The 25,240-nt window shown below is 43.0% G+C and overlaps 1 protein-coding gene and 1 non-coding gene across 4 annotated transcripts in view; both read right to left on the reverse strand.

The window, feature by feature from the left end:
- CTNND2 (catenin delta 2) overlaps nucleotides 1-25,240 on the reverse strand; it is a 779,068-nt gene that overhangs the window by 68,999 nt on the left and 684,829 nt on the right. The window lies entirely within an intron of this gene.
- Nucleotides 15,239-15,343, reverse strand: LOC137760308 (U6 spliceosomal RNA). The gene has a single exon (XR_011073272.1). It is a non-coding gene; the product is annotated as a U6 spliceosomal RNA (small nuclear RNA).

The following is a 25,240-nucleotide window of genomic DNA, read 5'->3' on the forward strand; positions in this document are numbered from 1 at the left end:
AAAGAATAAAAGAGAATAAAGGCAGAAGCAAAAAATGAGCCTAGAGGACCAAATATAGACCAAAGATTATTTCCACTAATCCCACTCAATCAAAATGACTAAATATTAGATCTGAGCCCAGCTGATGACACATTTATTACAAGCAACACTTAATTCTGCAAAATTCTAGGAAAAGGAAAAAAACTGGATAGTCCTTTGGCAATTTCTTTATTGTAATGGGATTTCACTTGTAGCAAAGGAGGAAGATACGGTGAATGGAAGAGATTGTAGGGAAGATTAAAAAAGGCAGGAAAATATTAGACACAAGGTTTCTGCAGATCAGTTGCCCTAAAGCCCAGCAAAGTGGCTGGTGTCTGAGTTTTCTTATCTAGACAGCTGCAGTTTTTGAAAACTTGAAGTATGCATTCATCTTCAGAAATCTGATTTTCCTGGCTGTCTGCCCTCATGGCAGTGAGGTGTGGTGATGAGAGGGCCATTCCTTTGGTAAGGATGACTTCTTTAGCAGTGTCAGCTTCTAGAACGGACACTGCAGGTTTTGCCCCGGCACTGTGTCAAGCTGACTTGGCGTAATCTAAAAGGATCACCCGAGAGCCTGAACTCTGGTGTACAAACAACTTAATTATGATAATGCAGTGACTGTGGTCAGCACCGTCGAAACAAACCAAAACAATCCATGCAAATCCACGCCAAGCATCAATCAAAAACAATTAGGAGTCTTCATGTTACAGAAAAGTTTTTCTGTGTACATCTTATAATCCAGTAGGAACAGTCTCTGCTACCTTATTTTCAAAGTCAATAGAAACCTGGAGTATATGCTTCCTAGAATGTATGGGCCATTAGCCTGTTTGAAGGCGTGAAGATTCAGTGGTGCTAGTTAGGGCTAACATAGTTCCACCAGCTGCCTGGCGGTCTCGCAGCAACTACTTTCCTTCCAGTGACAAATTGCAAAGGTCAAGTACAGGAGCTGAGAGGTGGGCGGGGACTGGAATAAATAGCCAGGTTCAAGGAAGGGCAACCATGACTTGGGAAAGAGCATAGAACCATCTGGTGGCTCTGTTCTTCATCAAGGAATTCAGGCCAGAGCAAAGCTGGAGAGGACTTTGGAACTTCAGGGAGGTGTCCCCTTAGCCACTGTTGGTGATACTCAGGGTGTTAGAAATCTATTTCTATCAGAAATTTATTTTCTCACAGTTCTTAATGCCAGAAGTCTGAAATCCAGATGTCGGCAGGGCTTTCTGTCTTCTCTTCTTTCCTTCCTTCTTTAGTTGGAGACTCAGGACTGCCATCCTTGCTGGTTCTAACCAGTAAAATTAAGCGGCTGAGCCCCATCCTGTGGTGAAGGGCAGAGTGGCTGCCTGCTTAGCAGCCGATGGGGCTACTTCGGGTGAAACAGGGTGGAAACGAGAATGCTACTGTTCACAGGTGGAACTGGGTATCTCCCCTCCCCCCCCCCCCCCAATTCATACGCTGAAGTCCTAGGCCCCATTGCTCCAGAATGCAGTCTTATTTGGAAACAAAGTCACTGCAGATGTCATTTTTTAGGATGAGGTCATATGGGAACAAGGTAGGTCCCTAATCTAGTATGACTGATGTCCTTATAAAAAGGAGAAATTTGGAGACAGACACACGTATACAGGGAGAACACCAAGTAAAGATGAAGGCAGAGATCAAGGTGATGCTTCTGGAAGCCAAAGAACACAAAAGATGGCCAGCAAATGCCAGAAACTAGGGGAGACACATGGGACACATTTTCCCACCCAGCCTCAGAAGGAACCAGCCCTGCCGAGACCTTCTTGCCTCCAGAACCCTGAGAAAATAAATATCTATTGTTTAAACCACCCAGTCAGTGGTACTTTGTTAGAGCAGCCGAAGCAAGTGAATATACTGGGCAACATTTGGATTTCGGCCCATGTTTAGAGCAGCTCCTTTGAAGAGGAGACCACAGACAACAGTTGGCTATCTTTCGTTTTATTTGACAAATATTCTCATATCCTCCGTCACATGTGATCCCATGTAATCTGTCATTCCACTTCTAGCACACTTGGAAATCCCTTGAATCACCTCCCCACCTTCTAGGTCCCTAAGATTAGCGTGGAGACAAAATAAGCAAAATCAAGTAAACATGACTTACTTAAATAAAAATGATGATTCAGCCCACGACACCAGCTGTGATCATCAAATGTCATTACCACTGACTTCTGCTTCATCTTACTCTATTAGAAGGAAAACTCGCTCCGTGTTCCCCAGAGTCAACAACACGCAGTCCCAACTCAGGATGCGAAGACTAGCAGACCAGTTTCTGAACAGCAACAGAAAGCCGCCCAGGTGTCTCCTTGGGGACAATCTCCCACTTTACTGGGAACAGAAGACCAAGTTTAAATTCTGTCCTATGTTACTCCTCTCAACTGAGTCTCCTCGTGAATTTCAGGAGCTTTAGTAGATTTTATTACGGAGAATACCTGGAGAAGGCCGTGGTTCTCTCTGGGAAATCAGTGACCGGAAAGGCTCCCTATCTTGGAAATGAAAGATGATTCCCACACACAGCTCTGCATGCTGCAGAGAAGCAGGGGAAACTGCCAGGGCACATCTCCCCCCCGTCCGGGAGGTGATGGCCCAGGAAGGGGCTGGGACACTTGTTCTGAAGGAACACGGGAAATAAGTCTCAGCCCATACAGTTTACCACCAACGGCAATGACAAAAAAAAAAAAAATGTTTTTTGGTTTTGTTCCATGTAAAAGGCATTATGCTGGGAAACTCGGCAAGAACGTGAGGGCCCTGCAGTCAGGACTCAAAGCTGCTGTCACCCTGCGTTGCCGTTTCCAGGAAACTTGTTTGTATCTGACACCCACCCCACGCCCCTGCCCCTCCCGGGGACTTGGCCCGAGGGGGCCCCGGAAGGTGGGAAGGGGCTGTCGGGTTCCCCTGATGCTCTGCCTTCAGCCAAGCCCGCTCCTCATCGGCTCCTGGCCTCCCCGGTGAGGGCTGTTCTCGGGGCACGCTTGGGGTAGAAGGGAAGCAGGAGCCCGTGCCCGTCCCAGTGGGACCAGGTCCCTCAGCTGTTTTGGGAAAAGGTAGAAATAAAGCTGGGGACTTGCTCCAGGAAAAAAAAAAAAAAGGCCATTATCCACCAAGGGGTTTCTTGTCTACCTGCGGGAGGGACAGAATGTGAGTGGAGTTAGGAGGATGGGGAATTTGGGACACTGACTTCAATACTGTGACTTTGTTCATTGGGAGGTCAATAAGAACAGGAAAGTCAATCTATCCTATCGCTTGATACCGTGGAATAGGTCTGCATATGCCCCAACATATGCAAATTGGTCAGATTTTCATCCCAGCAGAATTAAACTGGGAAGCACGAGCCAGTGTGTGTCACCATCCTCTGACCCCATCCACGGCAGCCCCTCGCTTACCAGATTAACCACATGCTCTCTGGGATGGGCAAACAGCGCCCCTGCAGGTCTCGGGAGCCCTCTCCTCCCACCAGGTGGCCCTGGTTGTAGTTTTGTGAATTATGCACAGGAGTTGGGTCACTGGGGTATAACTCCTGGTGTTCTTGCTTTCTCCATTATTTGCTCTTTTGTCTGGTTTCCTCCGACTTGTCCGGGCTCAGCTCGGGGGTCACTTCGTTTAGGAGGCTGCTCCTATATCCCCTTCTCCCGAAGATGCTTTGGCTCGTCCCCACCCTCCAATCCAGGCCTATCTCTGGCACAATGTGAGGGTCTGTTCATCTCAGTAATGTCCTTGAGGCACTTAACACCTGAGCTTCTGGTACTTGGGACTGGCCTGGATCAAGGCAGGCATTCCACAAGCACTGCACTGAATGACGTACCTTCCAATCTCTCCGCCTATATGGTAGCCAGGAACAAAAAAAGCAGAACCCACCGAACCCCAACCAATGCAAACACCAGTCAGGCATCCCAAGACAGTACTTAAAACTGAAGCATAGGGGCTTCCCTGGTGGTGCAGTGGTTGAGAGTCTGCCTGCCAATGCAGGGGACGCGGGTTCGCGCCCTGGTCTGGGAGGATCCCATATGCCGCGGAGCAACTGGGCCCGTGAGCCACAACTACTGAGCCTGCGCGTCTGGAGCCTGTGCCCCGCAACAAGAGAGGCCGCGACGGTGAAAGGCCCGCGCACTGCGATGAAGAGCGGCCCCGCTTGCCGCAACTAGAGAAAGCCCTCGCACAGAAACGAAGACCCAACACAGACAAAAATAAATAAATAAATAAAATGCTGGCTTAACTCCTAGAGAGTTTCATTAAAAAAAAAACAAAACTGAAGCATAAGCTATTCCCCAAGTGAAGGGAGTTGCTTTCAGAGATCTGAATGATCTCAAATGTTAGTCCTAAATTTAACATTATGTTGTTTTATTTTTACCATACAAATCTTGCATGCATATATTTTTCGGTAATGCATTTAGTTGCCTGGGAAACGGAAAGGGTCTATGCAGAGTGAGAGAAATGGTTTGAAGAAAACTAGCCACAGAACTGCTTCTGGACTGTCCTCTCTCGGTGTCATCACTTGCCCCACGGATGCCCAACATACACACTTGAGCTGCTGGAAGACGTCACTCTGCACAGCTCGCAGGGTGAGCCCACAGGGAGAGGAAGGTGTGCTGACTCAAGAGCGGATGAGAGGGCCCAGCTCGATCATTTGTAGGGAACACATTCCAGCTAATGGCATCTGGCCCCAAGAGTAGTGTTTTGATGGGTTTCCTAGCCGTGGTGGTTTTCGGAATTATCAGAAAAAGACAGGAGTTAATAATGCTGTTGGGGAGAGGTGTCAGGTTTCCAGGGCTTCTCGGGAGATGTCTGTACCGAATTTGGAGCTAATTTCCTCAGTTTCGGCACTATTGCTATTTTGGGCTAGATCATGCTTTGCCGTGGGGGGCAGTCCTGTATGCTGCATGGCCAGCACCATCCCTGGCCTCTACACACCAGATGCCAGTAGCAAACCCATTATACCAAGAAAAAAATGTCTCCAGACTTTGCCAAATATCCCCTGGGGGGAAAAATTGTGCCTTTTTGAGAGTCACTGCTCTAGAGATTCACAGTGAGGAGAGACAGGGCCTTTGTCATCTTGGGCTGCTGTATCAAAATAACACAGATTGGGTGGCTTAGACAATAGATATTTGTTTCTCACAGAAGCTGAGGATGGAGAGTCCAAGATCAAGGTGCTGGTAGATTGGGTTCCTGGTGTTCCAGGCTTGTAGACAGCACTTTCTCTGTGTGCTCACATGGCCTTTCCTTGGTGCATGTGCATCCTCTTCTTATAAGGGCACTAATCCCATCAGGAGGGTCTCACCCTCATGACCTCATCCAAACATAATCACCTCCTAAAGGTCCCACCTCTGAATACCATCACATTGGGGGTTAAGGCTTCACTGTATGGATTCTGGGGGGACACAAATATTCACCTCATAACACCAGGTAACTACTAGAAGTGGGTGAAGGTAAGTCATTTTCTGAAAGTCACGGGACAGTCGTATCAAGTTGCTGATGGGAAGATTCTTTTTGCTGACGTCTCCTTGTGTCCTTTCCATACTTCTCAGTAACATCGTAAGCCCCTGGAACTTCATGCCTCATGGGCTTTGTGCGATTAGAGGGGCAGACGAGGGATGTGATTTGGTGTAACTGACATAACACAAATTGCTTGTCAAATTTCCTCTCTCACTTGTCTGCAGAGTGTAATATAAGAAAAATAAATGTCTAAACATGCACTGGCATGGACGTTGTACTAACTTTCAACCTGACAAATGAAATTGTAAGACTTGTCAAATGTGTTGTGATAACTCCCTTGCTCACCAGCTGCAAGGAAATAGCACCCTCCCAGAGAAGACCCCAGGGAGCCCTTGAGTTTATACCACTCAGGAGGCGCATTTACTATCTACCAATGCATTGCAGATGTATGCGTCCATCCTTTCTACGAGGCTTCCCGAAATTCCTTCAACTCTGGAAATACTTTCCATTTTCCAGACACCTGACCCAGTCCCTTGTGCACGGTGTGTGTTCAATAAATAACTGGTTTCAATACCACTTGTGCAAAAGTAACATAAAGAGTGTTTTTTCCTTAAGCAGGAATTATCTCACCTTTTATCTCTCCTGATAGTCATTTCTTTTAAATATTAAACTTGGAAGCCACAAGCTATTCACTGTCTTAGTGAAAATATATAGTGTTTTCCTCCGTGTGATTACAGACTATAGTTAGCAAATAATAGTGGAGATATTTCCAGTGCCAGGTTCATAGTAGGGCCCAACAAATGTTCAATGAAAGAATCTCACGAGTTCCATAAAGCACCTTTTCAATAACCTCTTCTTAGCAATTTTTTTAAAAATTAATTAATTAATTTATTGTTTGGCTGCGTTGGGTCTTTGTTGCTGCGCTTGGGCATTCTCTAGTTGTGGTGAGCGGGGGCTACTCCTCGTTGCGGTGCGTGGGCTTCCCATTGTGGTGGCTTCTCTTGTTGCGGAGCACGGGCTCTAGGCACGCCGGCTTCAGTAGTTGTGGCACGTGGGCTCAGTAGTTGTGGTGCCCGGGTTTAGTTGCTCTGCGGCATGTGGGATCTTCCTGGACCAGGGCTCGAACCCAAGTCCCCTGCATTGGCAGGTGGATTCTTAACCACTGCGCCACCAGGGAAGTCCCAGCAATTTGTTTTTTAAGTGGTTTAGACAATAGAATTGTGTGTGTTCTCAGCTGGTCGAGTTTTAAATGAAGGCTTTTTTTCTTCCGTCTCTACCAATCTCTGATATATTTCTTTTTTCTTTCAAGCCATATATTTCTTTCCTCTTTCTTCACCCAGGTCTGCTGGTCCCTAGACCTTTAGACCAAGAATTCATGAACACTTCTTTGCAAGAAACACACTCAGGGGTATCCACCAACTCAGGTCCCAATGGAAAATAGATCCAAGGAGACAACAAATTATGTTAAATCTTTGTCATTGGCTAACACCCTGGTTCTTATATTTTCTTTACAATTAATTAGTGCACACTGCTACAGACTGGTCTATCTATTTAATACTGAAGGGAGAGAAAAACCTATGGTAGATAATTTACTCCAAATTACCTGGTTAGGTTTAGTTTTAGTTTTTTTTTTTTAACATCTTTATTGGAGTATAATTACTTTACATTGTTGTGTTAGCTGCTGCTGTATAACAAAGTGAATCAGGTATATGTATACATATATCCCCATATCTCCTCCCTCTTGCGTCTCCTTCCCACCCTCCCTATGCCCCCCCTCTAGGTGGTCACAGAGCACCAAGCTGATCTCCCTGTGCTATGCAGCTGCTTCCCACTAGCTATCTATTTTACATTTGGTAGTGTATATATGTCCATGCCACTCTCTCACTTAGTCCCAGCTTACCCTTCCCCCTCCCCATGTACTCAAGTCCATTCTCTACGTCTGCATCTTTATTCCTGTCCTGCCCCTAGGTTCATCAGAACCATTTATTTTTTAGATTCCATATATATGTGGTAGCATACGGTATTTGTTTTTCTCTTTCTGACTTACTTCACTCTGTATCATAGTCTCTAGGTCCATCCACCTCACTACAAACAACTCAATTTCGTTTCTTTTTATGGCTGAGTAACATTCCATTGTATATATGTGCCACCTCTTCTTTATCCATTCATCTGTCGATGGACACTTAGGTTGCTTCCATGTCCTGGCTATTGTAAATAGTGCTGCAGTGAACATTGTGGTACATGACTCTTTTTGAATTATGGTTTTCTAAGGGTATATGCCCAGTAGTGATTGCTGGGTCGTATGGTAGTTCTATTTTTAGTTTTTTAAGGAGCCTCATACTGTTCTCCATAGTGGCTGTATCCATTTACATTCCCACCAACAGTGGAGGAGGGTTCCCTTTTCTCCACACCCTCTCCAGCATTTATTGTTTGTGGATTTTTTGATGATGGCCATTCTGACTGGTGTGAGGTGATACCTCATTGTAGTTTTGATTTGCATTTCTCTAATGATTAGTGATGTTGAGCATCCTTTCATGTGTTTGTTGGCAATCTGTATATCTTCTTTGGAGAAATGTCTATTTAGGTCTTCTGCCCATTTTTGGATTGGGTTGTCTGTTTTTTTGATATTGAGCTGCATGAGCTGCTTGTATATTTTGGAGATTAATCCTTTGTCAGTTGCTCTGTTGGCAAATCTTTTCTCCCATTCTGAGGGTTGTTGTTTCGTCTTTTTTATGGTTTCCTTTGCTGTGCAAAAGCTTTTATGTTTCATTAGGTCCCATGTTTATTTTTGTTTTTATTTCCATTTCTCTAGGAGGTGGGTCAAAAAGGGTCTTGCTGTGATTTTACGTTTAGTTTTATTACAACTGTTAACTAAATACAATTTGAAAATAAAGTATTTTTAAAAATCAGAGCCCTGTTACATTATAACTTTCACATATATCCCCACTGCGAGATGGAATATACAAATGGGCAGTGGCCAGACCATGTATAAAAATAGAACTTTGAGCCACAACCTGCAGCAACCTGCCCAGGAAACCAGCCCCTTATACAACAAACACAGGAAGCCAGCCTGCTCTAAGGCAGACTTATCGGGAAAGTCACATTACCTCTAGTGACAATCCAGGAAGCTACACAATAACTGTAACAATTGTCCCCAAATGGCTAGTACTTGATTAATAACTGGCAGCTTCCCTAATTTGGAGACCAACTGAAAACCAACCAGAGAAAGCCAAGCATGCACCCCTAACCATCACATAGGATGGTCTGCTTCTCCTTAGCCCTCCCCCAGCTTTCCCAGGCCAACAACCTCGCATCAGGGCCCAGTGGAAGCCTCCCCTTTCCTCCACTATGAAGTTTTCCCTCTCCCCTGCCTGCCTATGAGTCTCTGCCAAACACATAAGTGATGGTGGCCAACTTCCCTGCTACAGGAGGCTCAGAAGAGACAGAAGCTTCAGATGGTCTTTGTTCATTTCTATACTACCCACCCCTCCAGCATGAGCGGGTGTGCATTCTTACGGAAACTGCCAGATCAGCTGCTTTCCTTCCCAAGGGTCTCAAGGAGACTCTTTTTTTTTTTTTTTTTTTTTGGCTTGTGGGATCTTAGTTCCCCGACCAGGGATTGAACCGGGCCCTCAGCAGTGAAAGCACGGACTCCTAACCAATGGACAACTGGGGAATTCCAACGGAGGCTCTTTATTAAAAAAATGCTACCATCCCTAGGATAGATGTAGAACATGCAGAGGGATACAAGAGCAAATTGAAACTGAAGAGAATTCTGGATGAGAGACATGCAATCGGCCATACAGCAAGCAACTCGGCCAGGACAAGGAGCCTGTGAAAAATGGACACGCAACTCCGTGGCTAACTTCACTCATCATGGTAGGGAGTGGAGATGAACTGACAAGAACCTGGGCCCTGATGGACGGGAGCTCCAGCCACTGTGAATCACCGACTTCATCTTGTGCATTTGGAACTTCTCTTGGCATGTCTACCTCTAGCAGAAAAAGAAAGTGAGAAATAGAAAAATCCAGACCTTTGACACTAATAAATAAGTCTGTAGGATATATGAAAATGTTCTAATGCTGGAAAATCAGACTTGCAAGAGATTTTTAATGAGAATTGAGAATTTCCCTCTGTTTTTATAGAACTAGATTTTTTTTTTTTTTTTTTTTAGCTACAGATTCTGTAATATCTGTTCTCTACGAACTTAAAGCATGAATACCAGTTGTTCATTCAACAAATACTGATTGACAGTCGGAGATTTTGTTGGCCTAGGACTCATTCAAAAGGCAAACAGGAGTGACATGATCAGACCTATGTTCTAAAGCAACTGAGAATAAACTTTAAAATAAATTTTACATTAAACATACTCAATTTTTGCTTATTCTTTCTTCACAGTTGAAACCCGTGTATTTAATAAGCCTTGTCACCCCATTATGTTTATTTTCTATGAACTCCCACAGTACTTAAAGCGTACGCTGTAATCTGAATGTCTGTGAATAAATACATAAGGGTGGTTTCTTGGGCCAGGTCTCAAGTCTCTAGCTGGATGACCCAGTCCCTGAGAGCAGAGACCCTGTCACACTTTCTACGCCTACTTGGGAGGGAGTAACTGAGTGCGGCTGGAGAGGTAGGGACACTGGAGCCCAAATGCTATTAAAGTTAAATGAAAATGAATTTTGAATAATCAACAGCTTTACGTGACCTGCCCCTCTATTTCCTCTCAGTATCATCTGGTTACCTGTCCACGATGAAACAGAGCAGTTCTTGAGATGCATGCACCCTCTCAGGCCATGGAGAACTGAAACCCTCTGCCCCCAACTCCCAACTCCCTATCCCCACTTCCTGCACACACACAACTCGGTCAAGGAGGATCCAAGTACGGGCTGACTGTCTTCACGAACATCACTTAATTATCTCACTGTACTCATGAACGACACTTACTACTCCAGGAGACTCTTGCCTGGGCAAATAACCTGACTGTTCGATACAGAAACTTTGGGAAAGACCCATGAAGTCTTCCCAACAGAACGAAACATCAACAGACGGTTTGTGCCCTATGATGCCTTGAATTCCCGTTTCTACCAATCCTGAACTGTGGCAAGTCCCAGCATTGAAAGACCCGCCTTAAAACAAACTTCAACAAAATCTGACGTCACCTCACCCCCCTGAGACACTGGCAAAGCTCCACTGAGTGGTGATGTCCCTTGCCAAGGTGAACAATAAACTCAGCTTGGTTTTAGCAACAGGCTGTTCTGATGAGATTTTGGGGGAACCAGCACTGGACGCCATCAAGGACCATTTTTTCTCACGCAAAACTCACGTGGGGAAGGGCATTTGACGTAACAAGCCTTTTGCCTTTGCCCTTCATTAGACATGCTATAAAATTATTAAATAACACTTACATTTTCGTTAATAAGTTGTTACTTTTGGTCTGTGCCTATAATGCTTTTTTTCCATGAGTTGGTTTATTTTCTTCTTATTTAGAATAAACAAGACACGAATAGGGCAACGGCTAGTTTGGTTTTAGATTTAATCAGCCTCTCTTAACCATATGCCTGAATGTAGGCAGTTTTCTTAAAGTTTCAAAAGAGAAATTAGAATAGGAACAGGGTGATAAATATGATTGGCTATAAGCTTACTGCCAAGCCAACTTAATCTCAGATGACTAATCAATTTGGTCTCATTTGAAGTTTAAACTAAAGGTGTTTTTCTTGTTTCTTGTCTAACAATTTCTTTCCAGGCTTTGATGTTTTTGTAAGTGGAGGCAAGCTTATCAGAGAAGTTTCAGAGGAAAAAAAAAAAAAAAAGCTTAAATGGTGCCATGAGTGAAATAAATGTATTTCAATGTCTGTAGGAAGAGGCTGAGCTCTTTGGTATAAAGCACAGCAGATTCAATACCAAAGGAGGAATTCAACTACACTGGATATTGCACTCAAATCCTTCCGGCGAATCCTCATCTCAAAGGATTTGCCTAAAAATGTACTTTTTACCTGAGATTTTTCGTGGTTAACTGGAGACACCGTGAGATGGCCCTTTTTGTTGCACCATGTAGATGGTACAGGGACAATGGCATATCAAAGAGAGACATGGATGGAACCCCTTGGAGGGTGCACCAGGTCACAAAATGTATTTGATCTGCTACTTTGTGTTCATGTGTCTGAATCTGTTTCAGGCAAGCTTGTTTTGGTCATTAAAGACTAGAGTTCTTGGCAGTTGTTTCCTCTTGAAATTAAGGAACAACAAAACAGGCTCTTTCTTTTTATCAAGCTCTGCACATGTGCAGGCGAATATAATTACAGGTAGTGGGGATTCCAGCTACTTGTGTCATTTGCAGATAGTTCTTTATTGCCAACACTTTCCCTCACTGTTCCATTATTTGCCAGTGGGCTTCTGAGAAGAATAGAGATACGATGGCCCAATAGAAAGTCTTCATGAAAGGAGTGTTTTTTATTGGGAAAAAAAATTTTAAGCATCTGCATAAAAAAAGATTTGTGCCTGCAATAAAATGAAAAGTGGGCTTTGGAGAAAAGGCCTCATCGCAATAGGCCTGAGATAACTTTAAATATACTGAGAGTTTTCAATCTCTTTCTCACAGAACAAGTGCACTGAATAACCATTGTCTGGGAGTCTCCACTGGACCAAGGGAAACCTATGCAGAAGCATAAGCAAGTCAGACACTACTACTAGAACTAGAACTAGTTAGAACTAGTCCTGCTGCTATTGCCATGAGGCATAAGACTAATGATAACAGTGGTGAACTCAGGGCCAGTGGTGAGCTCGGGACATGTCCCGAGTACGGTTCTAAGTACTCTCTATGTCTTCATTTATTTCTCACGACTGTCCTATGAGGTCAGCACTATTTTTATCTCTATTTTAAACATGAAGAATCAAAGGCAGAGAGAAGGTAAGTAACTTGCCCGAGTGATTCAAGCTAGAAAATGCACAACACCCATCACTGAGCCAGAAATAAAACGTCAGCAAGGGGAAGTAAGTCAGAGAGAGAAAGACAAATGTCATATGATATCACTTTTATGTGGAATCTAAATAATGATACAAATGAACTTATTTACAAAACAGAAACAGACTCACAGACTTAGAAAACAAACTTATGGTTACCAAAGGGGAAAGGTGGGCGGGAGGCATAAATTAGGCGGTTGGGATTAACATATACACACTACTATATATAAAATAGATAATCAACAAGGACCTACTGTATAGCACAGGGAACTCTACTCAATACTCTGTAATAACCTATATGGGAAAAGCATGTGAAAAGGAATAGATATATGTATATGTATAACTGAATCGCTCTGCTATACACCTGAAACTAACACAACGTTGTAAATCAACTATACTCCAATATAAAATAAAAATTTAAAAAAAAGGTCAGCAAGGGGAAAAGATACTAAAAGGAATATCAGAGATACCAAGGGCAAGAAACACATTTCCTATTACCTTCATCAGCAGTTCCCTGCAAACCCCACCTCGTGGTTCCAGGCCACATGTATCAACGGCTCAGCCCCAACCTTACAGCTCGTCCCATTTCTCACCTCCCACACCATGTATCACACCTCCCTCCCTTGAAAAGAGAACTTACCCTTGGCCTGGCACTGCTGTGAGTGAAGTTTGTAAAAGCTGAAGGCTTGCTACATAGTAAACACAATTCAGTAGTTTCTAGATGACTCAGGGTCTTTGTGCAGGCACCACTTATTTTTCTGTAGTAGAATAGTCTTCTCATGAAGAGCTGCTTTCCCCACACTGAGCGGTCCCAGTTAGTTCTACGTTTACAAGTATCCAAAGAGTTGTGACACTGCCATCATATAATATTGCCTGTTTACTTCTGGTTTATTTTTAATGTACTCGCCAAAGTTGAACAGTAGACTGAGATCTTTGACCTGGTTTTTGAGAACAAGGCATGGGCTTCAGGCCAGCTACTTGCCTGGCTGAAGCTTTAGCAATGCGGAGGGTCAGAGTTGCCACTGTCATGTGAATGCTGGCTTGAGGTCTGGCAAGACCTGAATCATCTCTTTTCACACCACAGGCTTGACTGAGGAATGAAGGAAGTGGAAAGGTCTGAGAAAGTAGGATTACGGACATAGAACTGGAGCCATAAGCAAGGCTCCCTAAACAAATACTCCCAAACTATTAAAAGGACCCAACAGAATGACATAAGATTATTTTCAACTGGAGACATCTGAGATACAGCAGATGCCGAAAGAAGGCTTTTCTGAGCTCCCCTTATCTGACTAAAGGCAGAGCTTCCTGAGAAGGTAGATGCCATAAATCTTCTCTCTGAGGAGCTTCCAGCCAAGAAGGAGACCGACCATTAGCCCAGTGATGAGAAATTGCATAAATAAACTCTATAGAAGCTGCCATACCCTCCATTTATTTCCCCTGGAAGCCCTAGTTCCCCCTCCTTTCCACTATTAAGCTGGTATATAAGCCTTTACTCTTGGCTGTTCAGTGAATTACTCAGATTACTGAGTACCCCGCCTGCATGTGACTCTATTGTCAATTAATTTGCACTCCCGCCCACCACCCCAGACCACTAAGACCTAAGTTGGTAGAAAAGAAGTTTTCCTCCCACAGTCTGATCTGAAGCCCGGAGCTGGGTGTGCCAGGTCATGCCAGTGGTGGGTTGTTTTAGAGGTTGGCTGTGCTTGGTGGTACTGTACGTACGTGGTCTTTGGCTGTGGAGAAAGAAAACCCTACCGTGAAGAGCAAGGCTGGAGAGACTGAACTGCTACTGGCCTACACTTGAGATTGTTGTGAATGATGAGGTGTGACAGGATCACAGTGGGGCACGCTACAGCCACCTGGCCAGACAGGGCTCACGGTGGGCTACCTGCGTCTGCTGAAGACAGGGGAGGTCCACCTGCACCACCGAGTTGGGTTTGAGCTGGCTACCTGGCTGCAGAAAGAAGTCGTCTCCCAAGGCCATAGCCCACGTGGTACTGTGGGCTCTCAGATACACCAGCTCCTGAGGATTGAGTCCTGTGCTGGGACCCTGGGCCAGAGCCGCCTCCCACCACTGGGCCTTTACTAGGTACATGCTGGAATCAAACTTAGGTGTTTGAGCAACAGATTTTTTTTCTGAGAATAAGTCCTTCACATCGCAATACTATTAGTAAATCATCTTTTGAGAATCTAAATAAATGCCATCATTGTATCACAGCACCTAGCATGATGCCTTGAATAAGGTAATGTTCACTGAATGAGTTAACTTAGATCATTACTAAAGAAATATTGACAGATGAGATGTAGAATAAATACATTTAAATGAATCTGGGAAAAATTTAGTTTTATTCCTATATTTGTGTGTTAGAGAACCGGACATAGTTCTTATAACTTACTTCAAAATAATGACGTTTCCTCTTCAAGTTGCTTATGTATTTTTTTCAAACTCCCTGATTGTTTCATTTATTTTTATTTTTTTACACTTTCTTTGAATTAAGACTCACATGTTGCATTTTGTCAATTTGTCTCTTAAGTTTCTCTTTTTTTTAAGTTTTTTAAAAATTGAAGTATAGTTGATTTACAATATCGTGTTAGTTTCAGGTGTATAGCAAAGTGATTCAGTTATACATATACATAGTCTTCTTTTTTCATTTCTTTTCCATTATAGGTTATTACAAGATATTGAACATAGTTCCCTGTGATATACGGTAAATCCTCATTGTTTATCTATTTTATATATGATAGTGTGCATCCGCTAATCCCATACTCCTAATTTATGCCTCCCCCACTTTCCCTTTGGTAATCGTAAGTTTTTTTCTATAAAAATAAGCAACGCTTCATGAATTCGTGTGTAATCCTTGCACAGGGGCCATGCTAATCTTCTCTGTATCCTTCCCATTTTAGTAGATGCCCTGCTGAAGTGAGCCCTGCTTATGCATTTTAAATTCATGGGCTCCTTGAACAATCTTAGTGGCACTTGAGTCTTTTAAGGATGCTAATACCCTTTGTAAATAATAATTTAGAGTTCAGTCAGAAGTGGCCCCGTAATTGTAAAAAGGGCAGTATGCACTCATAAGAGGCAATGGCTGGCCTTGTGAGGGAGCAAACACAGTACAGTGCACATGATCTCCACCCTGACTGGTATCAGAATTGCCTGTGAAGCTTTGGAGACATAGAGATGCTCAGGTCCCATGCCAGAGACTTGGACTTAGGGGGTCTGGGGTCAAGTCAGCACATGTGTCGTTCCGAATATTTCCAAAGGTGATTCCGTGTTGAGCCTTTTTCATTTACTCGCTGTGTATGGAGTCCCTGCTTGTGCTGTATTGCTGTGACACAGGTCTATCTATATACCTGTAACTATCCTTTAACCGGCATTATGGACAACCATATGCCTTCGCCAATGCCTCTGAGTATAGGGCAGCTGTCCCAGGATGCTATCAAGACCAGAAAATGGCCTCATTCATGGAGCAGCTAGGAAACCAGAGGAAACAGTAAGTTTACAGGAAGAATGTTGATCGTTTAATGGCGTGAGTTGCGTGGATCATCCATACTACAATGGAGCTGGGTCTCCATTTTGAGCAAACAAATGTACAAATTCTGTTGGGAATTTGAAAGCAGAACCACCACGGTTTTCCATTTCACAAGTCACATAAATCTCTAAAACTGGCTTGGGACAAAAATCTCATTGCTTACAAAAACTCTGGTGGCGGGCTTCCCTGGTGGCGCAGTGGTTGAGAGTCCGCCTGCCAGTGCAGGGGACACGGGTTCGAGCCCTGGTCTGGGAAGATCCCACGTGCCGCGGAGCAACTGGGCCCGTGAGCCACAACTACTGAGCCTGCGCTCTAGAGCCCGTGAGCCACAACTACTGAGCCCACATGCCGCAACTACTGAGTCCGCGTGCCACAACTACTGAAGCCCATGCGCTCAGAGCCCGTGCTCCGCAACAAGAGAAGCCGCCGCAATGAGAAGCCCACGCACCGCAATGAAGAGTAGCCCCTGCTTGCCACAACTAGAGAAAGCCCGCGCGCAGCAACAAAGACCCAACGCAGCCAAAAATAAATAAATAAAATAAATAAATTTATTAAAAAAAAAAAAAACAAAACTCCGGTGGCATACGAACATGCAGTTATATATAAGATTAGGAAAATCATTCACCCACAGTCAATTAAAATTCAAACAAATGAAGAAAAAGTATTCAATTTATAGGAAAAAGTATCACAAAACTCTCTGTTTCCAATATCTATATTCATGTCTGTATCTCTATCTGTCTATCTATCTATAGAATTGTAATTTAGTTGAGCCTTACTTAGAATTGCAAAAGAAGGAGGAAGCAAAATGTTTTTTTTCCTGCAAAATAAAGCAAGCTTGACTACAAGGTGTCTATAATGGTCCTCTATCAATTAGATTTTTATCTCCTGGAAGCGGTTCCCTCACTGCAGGCTATTCTCACTTCTAAATGTTTGACAAAGTCACCTGCCAAGACTTGCGCACAGGTGAAAAATTGAAGATAACTTCACTGCCAGACCATTTGTATGAGTGGGTCAAGGGGAGGTAGCCACCCAGCTGTGCTTATAAATGTACTAGCAAAGAAGCATTTCCATTCAAATAACTTGGCATTTCACATATACACCCCTAGAACAATTTCTGCCACATGGCAAACTGAACAAGATAGAATGACTAGGGACGCTGTCCTGTTCTCAGGGATTCATCAATTCCCAGAAGCACTATAATAAGGGATGACTACACACACACACAGACTACTTGACAGACGAAAACTGCAGTAGTAAAATGTGACTATGCAGAATAATGAGCCTTAGGAAATCAAAGTAAAACAAATAATACCCAAGAAGAGAGTCTAGACCAGTGAATGGAAATCCACACTGCTCATCAATCTCAACTGATTGACCCTCTCTCCACGCCACTGCTATATTCTTTCCTGGGTTGGATCAACAGGCATGATGCCTCAACTATAGTGTATGAATAAGCTCTGCTTACTGTACTTAAACAAGACAAACTTAAAAGTGCTCACAATGTGATCTACAGATAATTCTAAAATTATTTGTGCGTATGTGGTCTTATATGTTTCAGTAGCACTCACAAAAGAAACATTATCTCTTGCCTGCTTTACTAAAAGGGAAAGAAAAAGAATACAATTATGTAAGAAACCTATCTTTAGTTAATGAGCCAAGAAATGCTTGTTTACCTGTGGCTAGGCATTTTATTTTTAGATTAGGCTTCCTATAGCTGTTTCTGTATTTAGAGAATTAAAATAATTGGACCATGACTTTAAATATCTTTTTTTTTCCCACTGATGATACACCTATGAATATATCAGTCCTAAGCATCAAAGCCATTTTTCCCCATTTTCTACTGGACATCTCTCCTTTCATATCTAATAGACATTCCAAACTTTCAACCCCAAACCAAACTCCTGATTCTATTAGCCTGTGTCCTCTCTTTCCTTTTCCTATTTATAGTGTTTTGCATTCTATCCATCAGCAAGTCCTGTTGGCTCCACCTTCAAAATACTTTTCCCAACCCCTCTGCTACAGCTCTGGACCATGATAACATGATCTCCTTCCCAGACTCCTGAAATCAAGCCCTCACTGACCTTTTTGCTTTCCTACAGTCTAGCCTCTGACCAGCAACCAGAGAGGACTTCAAGGAGTGTAAATCCCATCATGCTCTCCCAGCCAAAGTCTTCAGATTCCTTCTCTAGGCTTAAAGGCTTCTCTCACTCACCATCACCATCTCCAACCGTTCCTGCCTCATTTACCGGTTGCAAAACATTGACCTTCTCACCATCTTAGGCATATGCCAAGCTCCATCCTGCAGCAGGGATTTTGCTTCGCTGCTCCTTCTGCCCAGAAAGTTCTTTCTCCAGCTGGCTTAACATGTGGCTCTTGCCCATCCCTCAGGATTTGCTTGGGTGTCACCTGGTAGAGGCCTCTCCTGACCACCCATCCAACACTTTCCTCCGCCTGTTATGCCCTAATCCCCTAAACTACAATATTTTGTTCACATCCAAAGCAGAAAGTGAATATTTTTTGCTTCCTTTTGAAACTCTTTCCATCATTGGACCATACATTCCAGGAGGCAGAAACTTTGGTGCTCTACTGGGATCAGCACATAATAGGCACTCAATAAATATTGGTCAAATGAATGAATGAAAGAATGAGGAGATAATTAATTCCACATTTTTGAAGTCAGCAGACAAGGACAGAAATACACTAACCCCTTGAAATATCCAGCTATTTCTTAGTATAATATCTTGGCAACTGTACTAAACCATCACATCAGACATTTATGGTATGAGAACTGAACTGTGGAGCTTCAGGTCTGAAAGCCAGACTTCTTTCTATTTAATTAGTCTCCAGGAAGTTTCAGATACTCTACCCATTGTCTCAATAATGATACTTTATACATAGACAAGAAATTATGATTGAGCATACCATTCATACTGTAGTCTTAATTAGCTTCAAATGTAATCCTTAAATCTTGCCTGGTGTTTCTCACCACGCAGTTGGCTGCTTTTCTCTATGTGGTAAAGCTCCCCCCCCGAGGAACTGCAGCTCAAAAATGGCGCATGTGGAAGCAGCTTGTGAAAACACAGCTAACCCATCAGAGAAGCACATTCTCCTAACATCAACCCCTGGCCATGTGGGAGCAACGGGAAGGTCATATCTGGAGTCCGTCAGGGTCAGGCTACCCTGGGGCTGTGGTCTCCAAACTGGGCCCTGTGTGCCCGGGGACTTCATGAAGACTCTCTGAGGGAACACAGGGCCTTGGGGTTTTCAGGGATCCCATTTTCAGATCCTTGGCTTTCCTATGCACTCTTCCAACAAAACTGATCTGCTTGAAAACCCTCCCATGTGCATGTTCACAGCCTTCCTTACCTCACTGTACAAAACCTAAGTCTAGTCCCTCCCTGCTCCTGAGTGGCAAACGTGCTCGTGTCCGAACCAAGGTGCTCTTCTGCACAGTGTTAGTGTCTGGGTTGACAAGGAAACAACTCTAATGACGGGCAGTTCATCCTTTTTTTTTTTTTTTTTTCCCAAAGAGGTAGTTTCCAATTCTTTACCTTCTCCAAAATGAAGGAGAACTTACTCAGGTTGCCATTGGATAGGTAACTAAAACTAACTTCTGGTGATGGATCCCAATGAGATTTTGAACTAAAATCCAAAAGAAGTCGAAGGAATCAAGTGATATTGCTATAAAGATCTTTGATTCCCTTCACCTTATCTGAGTGATGTTTCTCAGTATTTAAATCTATAAACATACATACACAATGAGAATAGAAAGATACTGAATCCTGTTCACTCAAGCAAGAAGTAAAACTCATTTTTGAATATCTGAATTGATTAGAATAAAAGGGCTCATCCATCTAAGGGATACATTTCAAATACAATTTTATTTTTTATGTCTAAAAATTTTAATCAAGATATATGACACATATATGTTGCTGTTTTGCTCGTGTCCTACTAAGAACTACAGTAGTAACAATACATAAGAGAAAATTAAAGCCTAATACTACAAGAAATAGTAAAAAAAATTTTTTTAAATTTGTATGTCTTTTGTTTGCAGAAAGAATGTTTAATAAGAGACTTTTAAGCATTTAGTAAAATTCTTGGGGAATGTCGAACGGTCACATGCCCAAGAAGCAACAGAAATTATATATAATTTCTAACATTAATGAAGAACTTCCTTACATATTATTTAAAAGGATGATGGTAGATATTAAACCACTATGATATTCAGATCAGGTATATCTAAAAGAGGGATGTGTCAGATTTACCTTTGAAATGCCACACAGGAAACTACATCTTTGGCAACAGTTTATATTTAAACATGTGATTCTGTGCAGCTAAAGAAACCATCAAGGAAATGAAAAGGCAGCCTATGGAGTGGAAGAGGATATTTGCAAATCATATATCTGATAAGGAGTTAATATCTAAAATATATAAAGAACTCAGAGAAATCAATAGAAAAAAAACTCAGTCTGATTAAAAGTGATCTGAATAGACATTTTTCCAAAGAAGACACCCAAATAGTTGGACTCACTGATTTGTCTGTCTAGTTAGTTCTAGGCAGTTGCCAGTTGCCATTTGTTTATTCTGCATCCAGCTTATGCCAGGCCCTCAGCTTCCTTCCAGCGGCCCCAAGCAGGAGCGGGTGTTTGCAGATGAGGCATGGGGGCTAGGCTGTAGCTGTTACTGTCACTGGTATTGTCTCTTGTCTGTAGTTCTCGTTTTCCTCCACTTCCCCAGCACTGCTCTCCAAGGATCACTCTCATTCCAAACCCCCAAATCCTCTGCTCCATTCTTGCCCAGAGCCCACCAGCCCAGCTGGCTGGGGGTGACCCAGGGAGCCAGCTGGAAAGATGAAAAGCAGGGTGGCTATATGTGCTGCTTTAAGCTAATGTGGGAAGAAGACAAAGCCTGACTTAGTCTGTCCCTTCCCATTTGCACCTAATTACCGTGGATGCAGTCATGTTTACACATAGGAGGTCACTTCCTTACCCATTTAAGATGGGCTTTGTGGCAAACTGTACTTAACTACTGAATGCTCGGCATTCATTGTCTGTTGCTCACAGATCATTACTATCCAACTGAGTAGCACAGTCACTTGCTTACCATTTAAAACATTGATCCAGGGAGGTGTTCTACTTTGTAATTCAAATGTTTTTAGCTAGCTCTAGTCCTTTGCCTAATGGAAAATAGGTAACTGAACAATCCTCTATTTTCCCCTATAATGATGCTTCAGAAACAATACCCTTTACCTTCATTCAACAAATAGCCTTGTCAATATTCATCACCTACCCTACATCTCTTTATCCACTAGCTCTTCTCCCCCAGCCTGGGCCAGTAGTGAAAACTGGTGAGAATGGAATACAAGTCCAGTGTTGCTCCTTGGGGTAAGTTAGGTGTCACAGGAGAAGGCGACACTTAACACTAGGTTATACAGGATCAGGTCAACTAAGGGATGTTCAATGAAGCCAATGGAATGATTCCTTGGGTCTCCCCATTGTCTGACTTTCCTTACTTCGGCAGATTAGCATCCAGCCAAGAAAGCAAGGTCAAAGGTTTGATCCTCAAGGGAAGCCATTAGCTTCTTCCCGTAGCTGATGCAGCCTCCCCCATACCAAACCCCAGAGATACCAGATTCAAAAGCAACTTAAAGCACGCACTGCCCAGCATCACCTCTGCACATGAAAGAAAACACATTTTTATAAATCATCCAGGCAGAGGTATAAGGTCACAGCAAAGAAAAGTATATTTGGGAAGTGATAAGTAGCTTTAACTCAAGAAAAGCAGCTCTCAGAAAGGTAATGCTAATACTCTCGTTTTTTTGGAAGGATGCTTGTAAGGCAGGGTTATAACTCAAAGTATTGATTTGTATATTTTCTGGTTATTTTTCTCCTTCTTTGCTTGCTCATTGGTACCCCGCGGGCATTTTTTCCTTGGGAACTAACTGGCAGGCTTCCCAAGTGGTGGGGAACTCAGACACCCTGAGTGAGGAAGGATGGCATCAAGGGGACACCCTGCTTCCATCAGAAAAATCAAGACAGTCCCTGTAGCCTTCTCAGCCCTGAACTCTTTTGTCAGCCTTACCCTTGAATTTGATGTTTCCAAAAAGCTCTTTACAATCATCCTCTTGATTCAATTAGTCTTTAACCATAAGGGGCTTTATTAAGTGGAAAGGTAAAGTTAGAATCCTTTGCCAAACTGAAGAGACTCAGGACATCTTCACCTAAGTGTGTGTTATGAAAGATTATCCTACAACAGGGAGCTGATGCCCACTTGATATTCCTACTATGTATAAATACATTTGCAAGAATTCATGCTTTGTTTTGACTCTAGCTATCAGTACCTTTAGTGGCAATGTTAACTGAAATCAGCTATTTCAAAGCCATCATCCATTACATACAATAATGTGAAGAGGAAGTTTGAATCAGAATAATTTCTGGAGAAAATTTCTGTGTCTGTTGCAATCAAAGAAATGGAATGTGTCAGAGAAAAATGCTCAGAGATAATGACTTCAGGTTTAGACTGTAGTCATTATAAAACATTTCAAAATTGGAAGAAGACAGTTTTCCAGGAGATTAGCAGGCTGTTTTTATTTACGATGGGTCTTACAGAGATTTAAAGCAGTAGTTCTCAACCTTGGCTAGATATTACAACCTCCCAGGGAGCTTAAAAATAAGTGCTAATAACTCAGTGTCTCTGGGGATGGGCTCCGGTGGTTCCAATATACAACTGAGATCAAGAATCATGGTCTGAAAAAGTGTTTTTCATCTGCTTTTGTTTACATAATAAAAATAAGGCTTGGAGCTCTATTTTTAGGGATGTAGTGGTGGTGGTGTGTTCAAGGTGAGGAAGGAGGGTGAGGGTAGGTATGTAGGTCTCATTTGTCCACGATGTTATGCTATAGGTTATCACTGCAAACCAATTTTGAATAATTAGGAAAATCAACAGATAACAATGGTAATTTGGTTGATGAAACCACAATATTATGACTTCAACCTACTGTGCATTCAAATAAAACCTAAAAATTATCTGCCAGATGCTGGAACAGCCCTGTTCTGGGGGTTCCAGCAGCAAACAAGGAAGCTACTCCCCCTGCTCCCCTGGAGTTCATATTCTAGCAGAACGATGCAACACCTCCCTGTGGCTGTCATCACATTCATACGGTGCTAGGCATTGCCAGGACTTTCAAAAGAAGCATAAAAAGAGAAAACAGAGAAAGATGTTTTTCTTGTTCCTAAAGAGCTACTGGCTTGGCCGAGGAGACGGTACTGCTGCATCCATTAGCATTATGCACTCATATGTGTCTTGTGCACAATACTCCTTATGTGCTAAATTTGGGAAGATACATTGATAAACATGAAAGAGTTCAAATAGAGCACAAAATTAAAGAAAGAGTTCTCAGGGAAGCTTTGTAAAAGGGGTGGAACTAGAATTTGTCTTGGAGGACGGGTAAGGAGTAGATAGAAAGGAGGTGGTGAAAGAGCAGCTGTGGGGAGTGGGGGATAGAATAGCTCAAGTGGAAAGAGAAGGGTAAGAGCAGGGACAGTGGGGAGAGAGCCCAACTGGAAGGACAGCTGTGAACTTGGGAACAGTAAGTATTGAGGTTGGGACTTCCCTGGTGGCACAGTGGTTAAGAATCCGCCTGCCAATGCAGGGGACATGGGTTCGAGCCCTGGTCGGGGAAGATCCCACATGCCGTGGAGCAACTAAGCCCGTGCGCCACAACTACTGAGCCTGCGCTCTAGAGCCCGTGAGCCACAACTACTGAGCCCATGTGCCACAACTACTGAAGCCCACGCACTTACAGCCCATGCTCCGCAACAAGAGAAGCCACCGCAGGGAGAAGCCTGCACACCGCAACGAAGAGTAGCCCCCGCTCGCCGCAACTAGAGAAAGCCCGCGTGCAGCAATGAAGACCCAACACAACCAAAAATAAATAAATAAATAAATAAATTTATAAAAAAAAAAAAAAAAAGAGTAAGTATTGAGGTTGGATAGAGACAGTGAGAGTAAAATTATTTAAGGTCTGAAAAATGTAGGTAGTGCAGGGATCTAAACATCTCCTCTGACTCAGAAAGTAATGACTGGGCTGTGATGCACAGAGACATCTCCAGAATCTGCATGTGCTCAGCTTCTAAGCCCAACAGTAGGTTAAATACTGATCATGCTCTTGAAACATTTGAATCAGTGGTAAAAACTGAATTTAACTAAAGCCCAGATACAGCTAAAATACATGTTTCATCAACTCAGCCCTCCACCTTAGCAGACTGATAGAAGAAATGGGGTGTTTTGTTGGAGGTATGTATTATCTACTTCAGTCAATTCTAATATTTTAACACACAATGCCTAGCATAAACAAGAAATCACAATACATATAACGAAGCAGGAAAATGTGGCCAAAAATGACGGGAAAGGCTAGCCAATACAGGCAAATCCACAAATAAGCCAGACACTAGAACAAGCAGACAAGGACTTGATCTGTGATGTAAATGTTAAATATCAAGTGGAGAAATGGACAACATGCATGATTAAAAAATGAACAAATTCGGCAGAGAAATGGAAACTATAAGAAAGAACCAAATGGGAATTCTAGAACTGGAAAATACAATGTCAGAAATAATGAATTTATGTGATGGGCTCTATAGAAGACTGACCCAGGACAGAGCCTTGAGGCAGAGTGGAGGAGAAAAAGCCAAAGGAAATAAAAGAGGAAGGAAGAAAACTAGGACAGTTTTCTCTTGGGAATGAAGATGTATGAATATCTCAAATGCTTCTCAGAAGTTGCAGCAAGATCAGAAGAGAGACATGCCCATACTAGGAAGCATGGAGACTCTTGCAGGGGCCTTAATACAACCTGTTTTACTGAAAAATAAAATCAGGTGGCAGAGTTCACTTTGTATCATGCATATCATGGAAACACCGAATATTCCTTTATTGGAGGATTTTACGAAGATCAGGGTGGCAGTAGTGATTTGGGGGTGGGAGCTCAGAAAGGGTGAGAGGGACAAAGTGACCCAGGTAGGATGCCATGGGTGTGCCCTGGACTTGCCATGCTGCAGGCTGAAATTGGAAGGTGAAATACACATGAAGAGTAAGGAATTCAAGAAACTCCCCAAAGAAGTGTCAACAAGATATCCTGATGGATTTACTGTCTAAGGATAAAGAAAAGAAGGAAAAAAACCCCAAAGTGTCTATCCATTTCTGTCACTGGAAAAATAGGGGCAAATAAAAAACTAGGGTTTGGGTTAGTATATGAGGAGTAAAGGGGAGGATGACCTGCAAGTTCAACCTTTTGA

This window comes from Eschrichtius robustus, chromosome 2 (assembly GCF_028021215.1).
Source record: "Eschrichtius robustus isolate mEscRob2 chromosome 2, mEscRob2.pri, whole genome shotgun sequence".
NCBI classification, from domain to species: Eukaryota; Metazoa; Chordata; class Mammalia; order Artiodactyla; family Eschrichtiidae; genus Eschrichtius; species Eschrichtius robustus.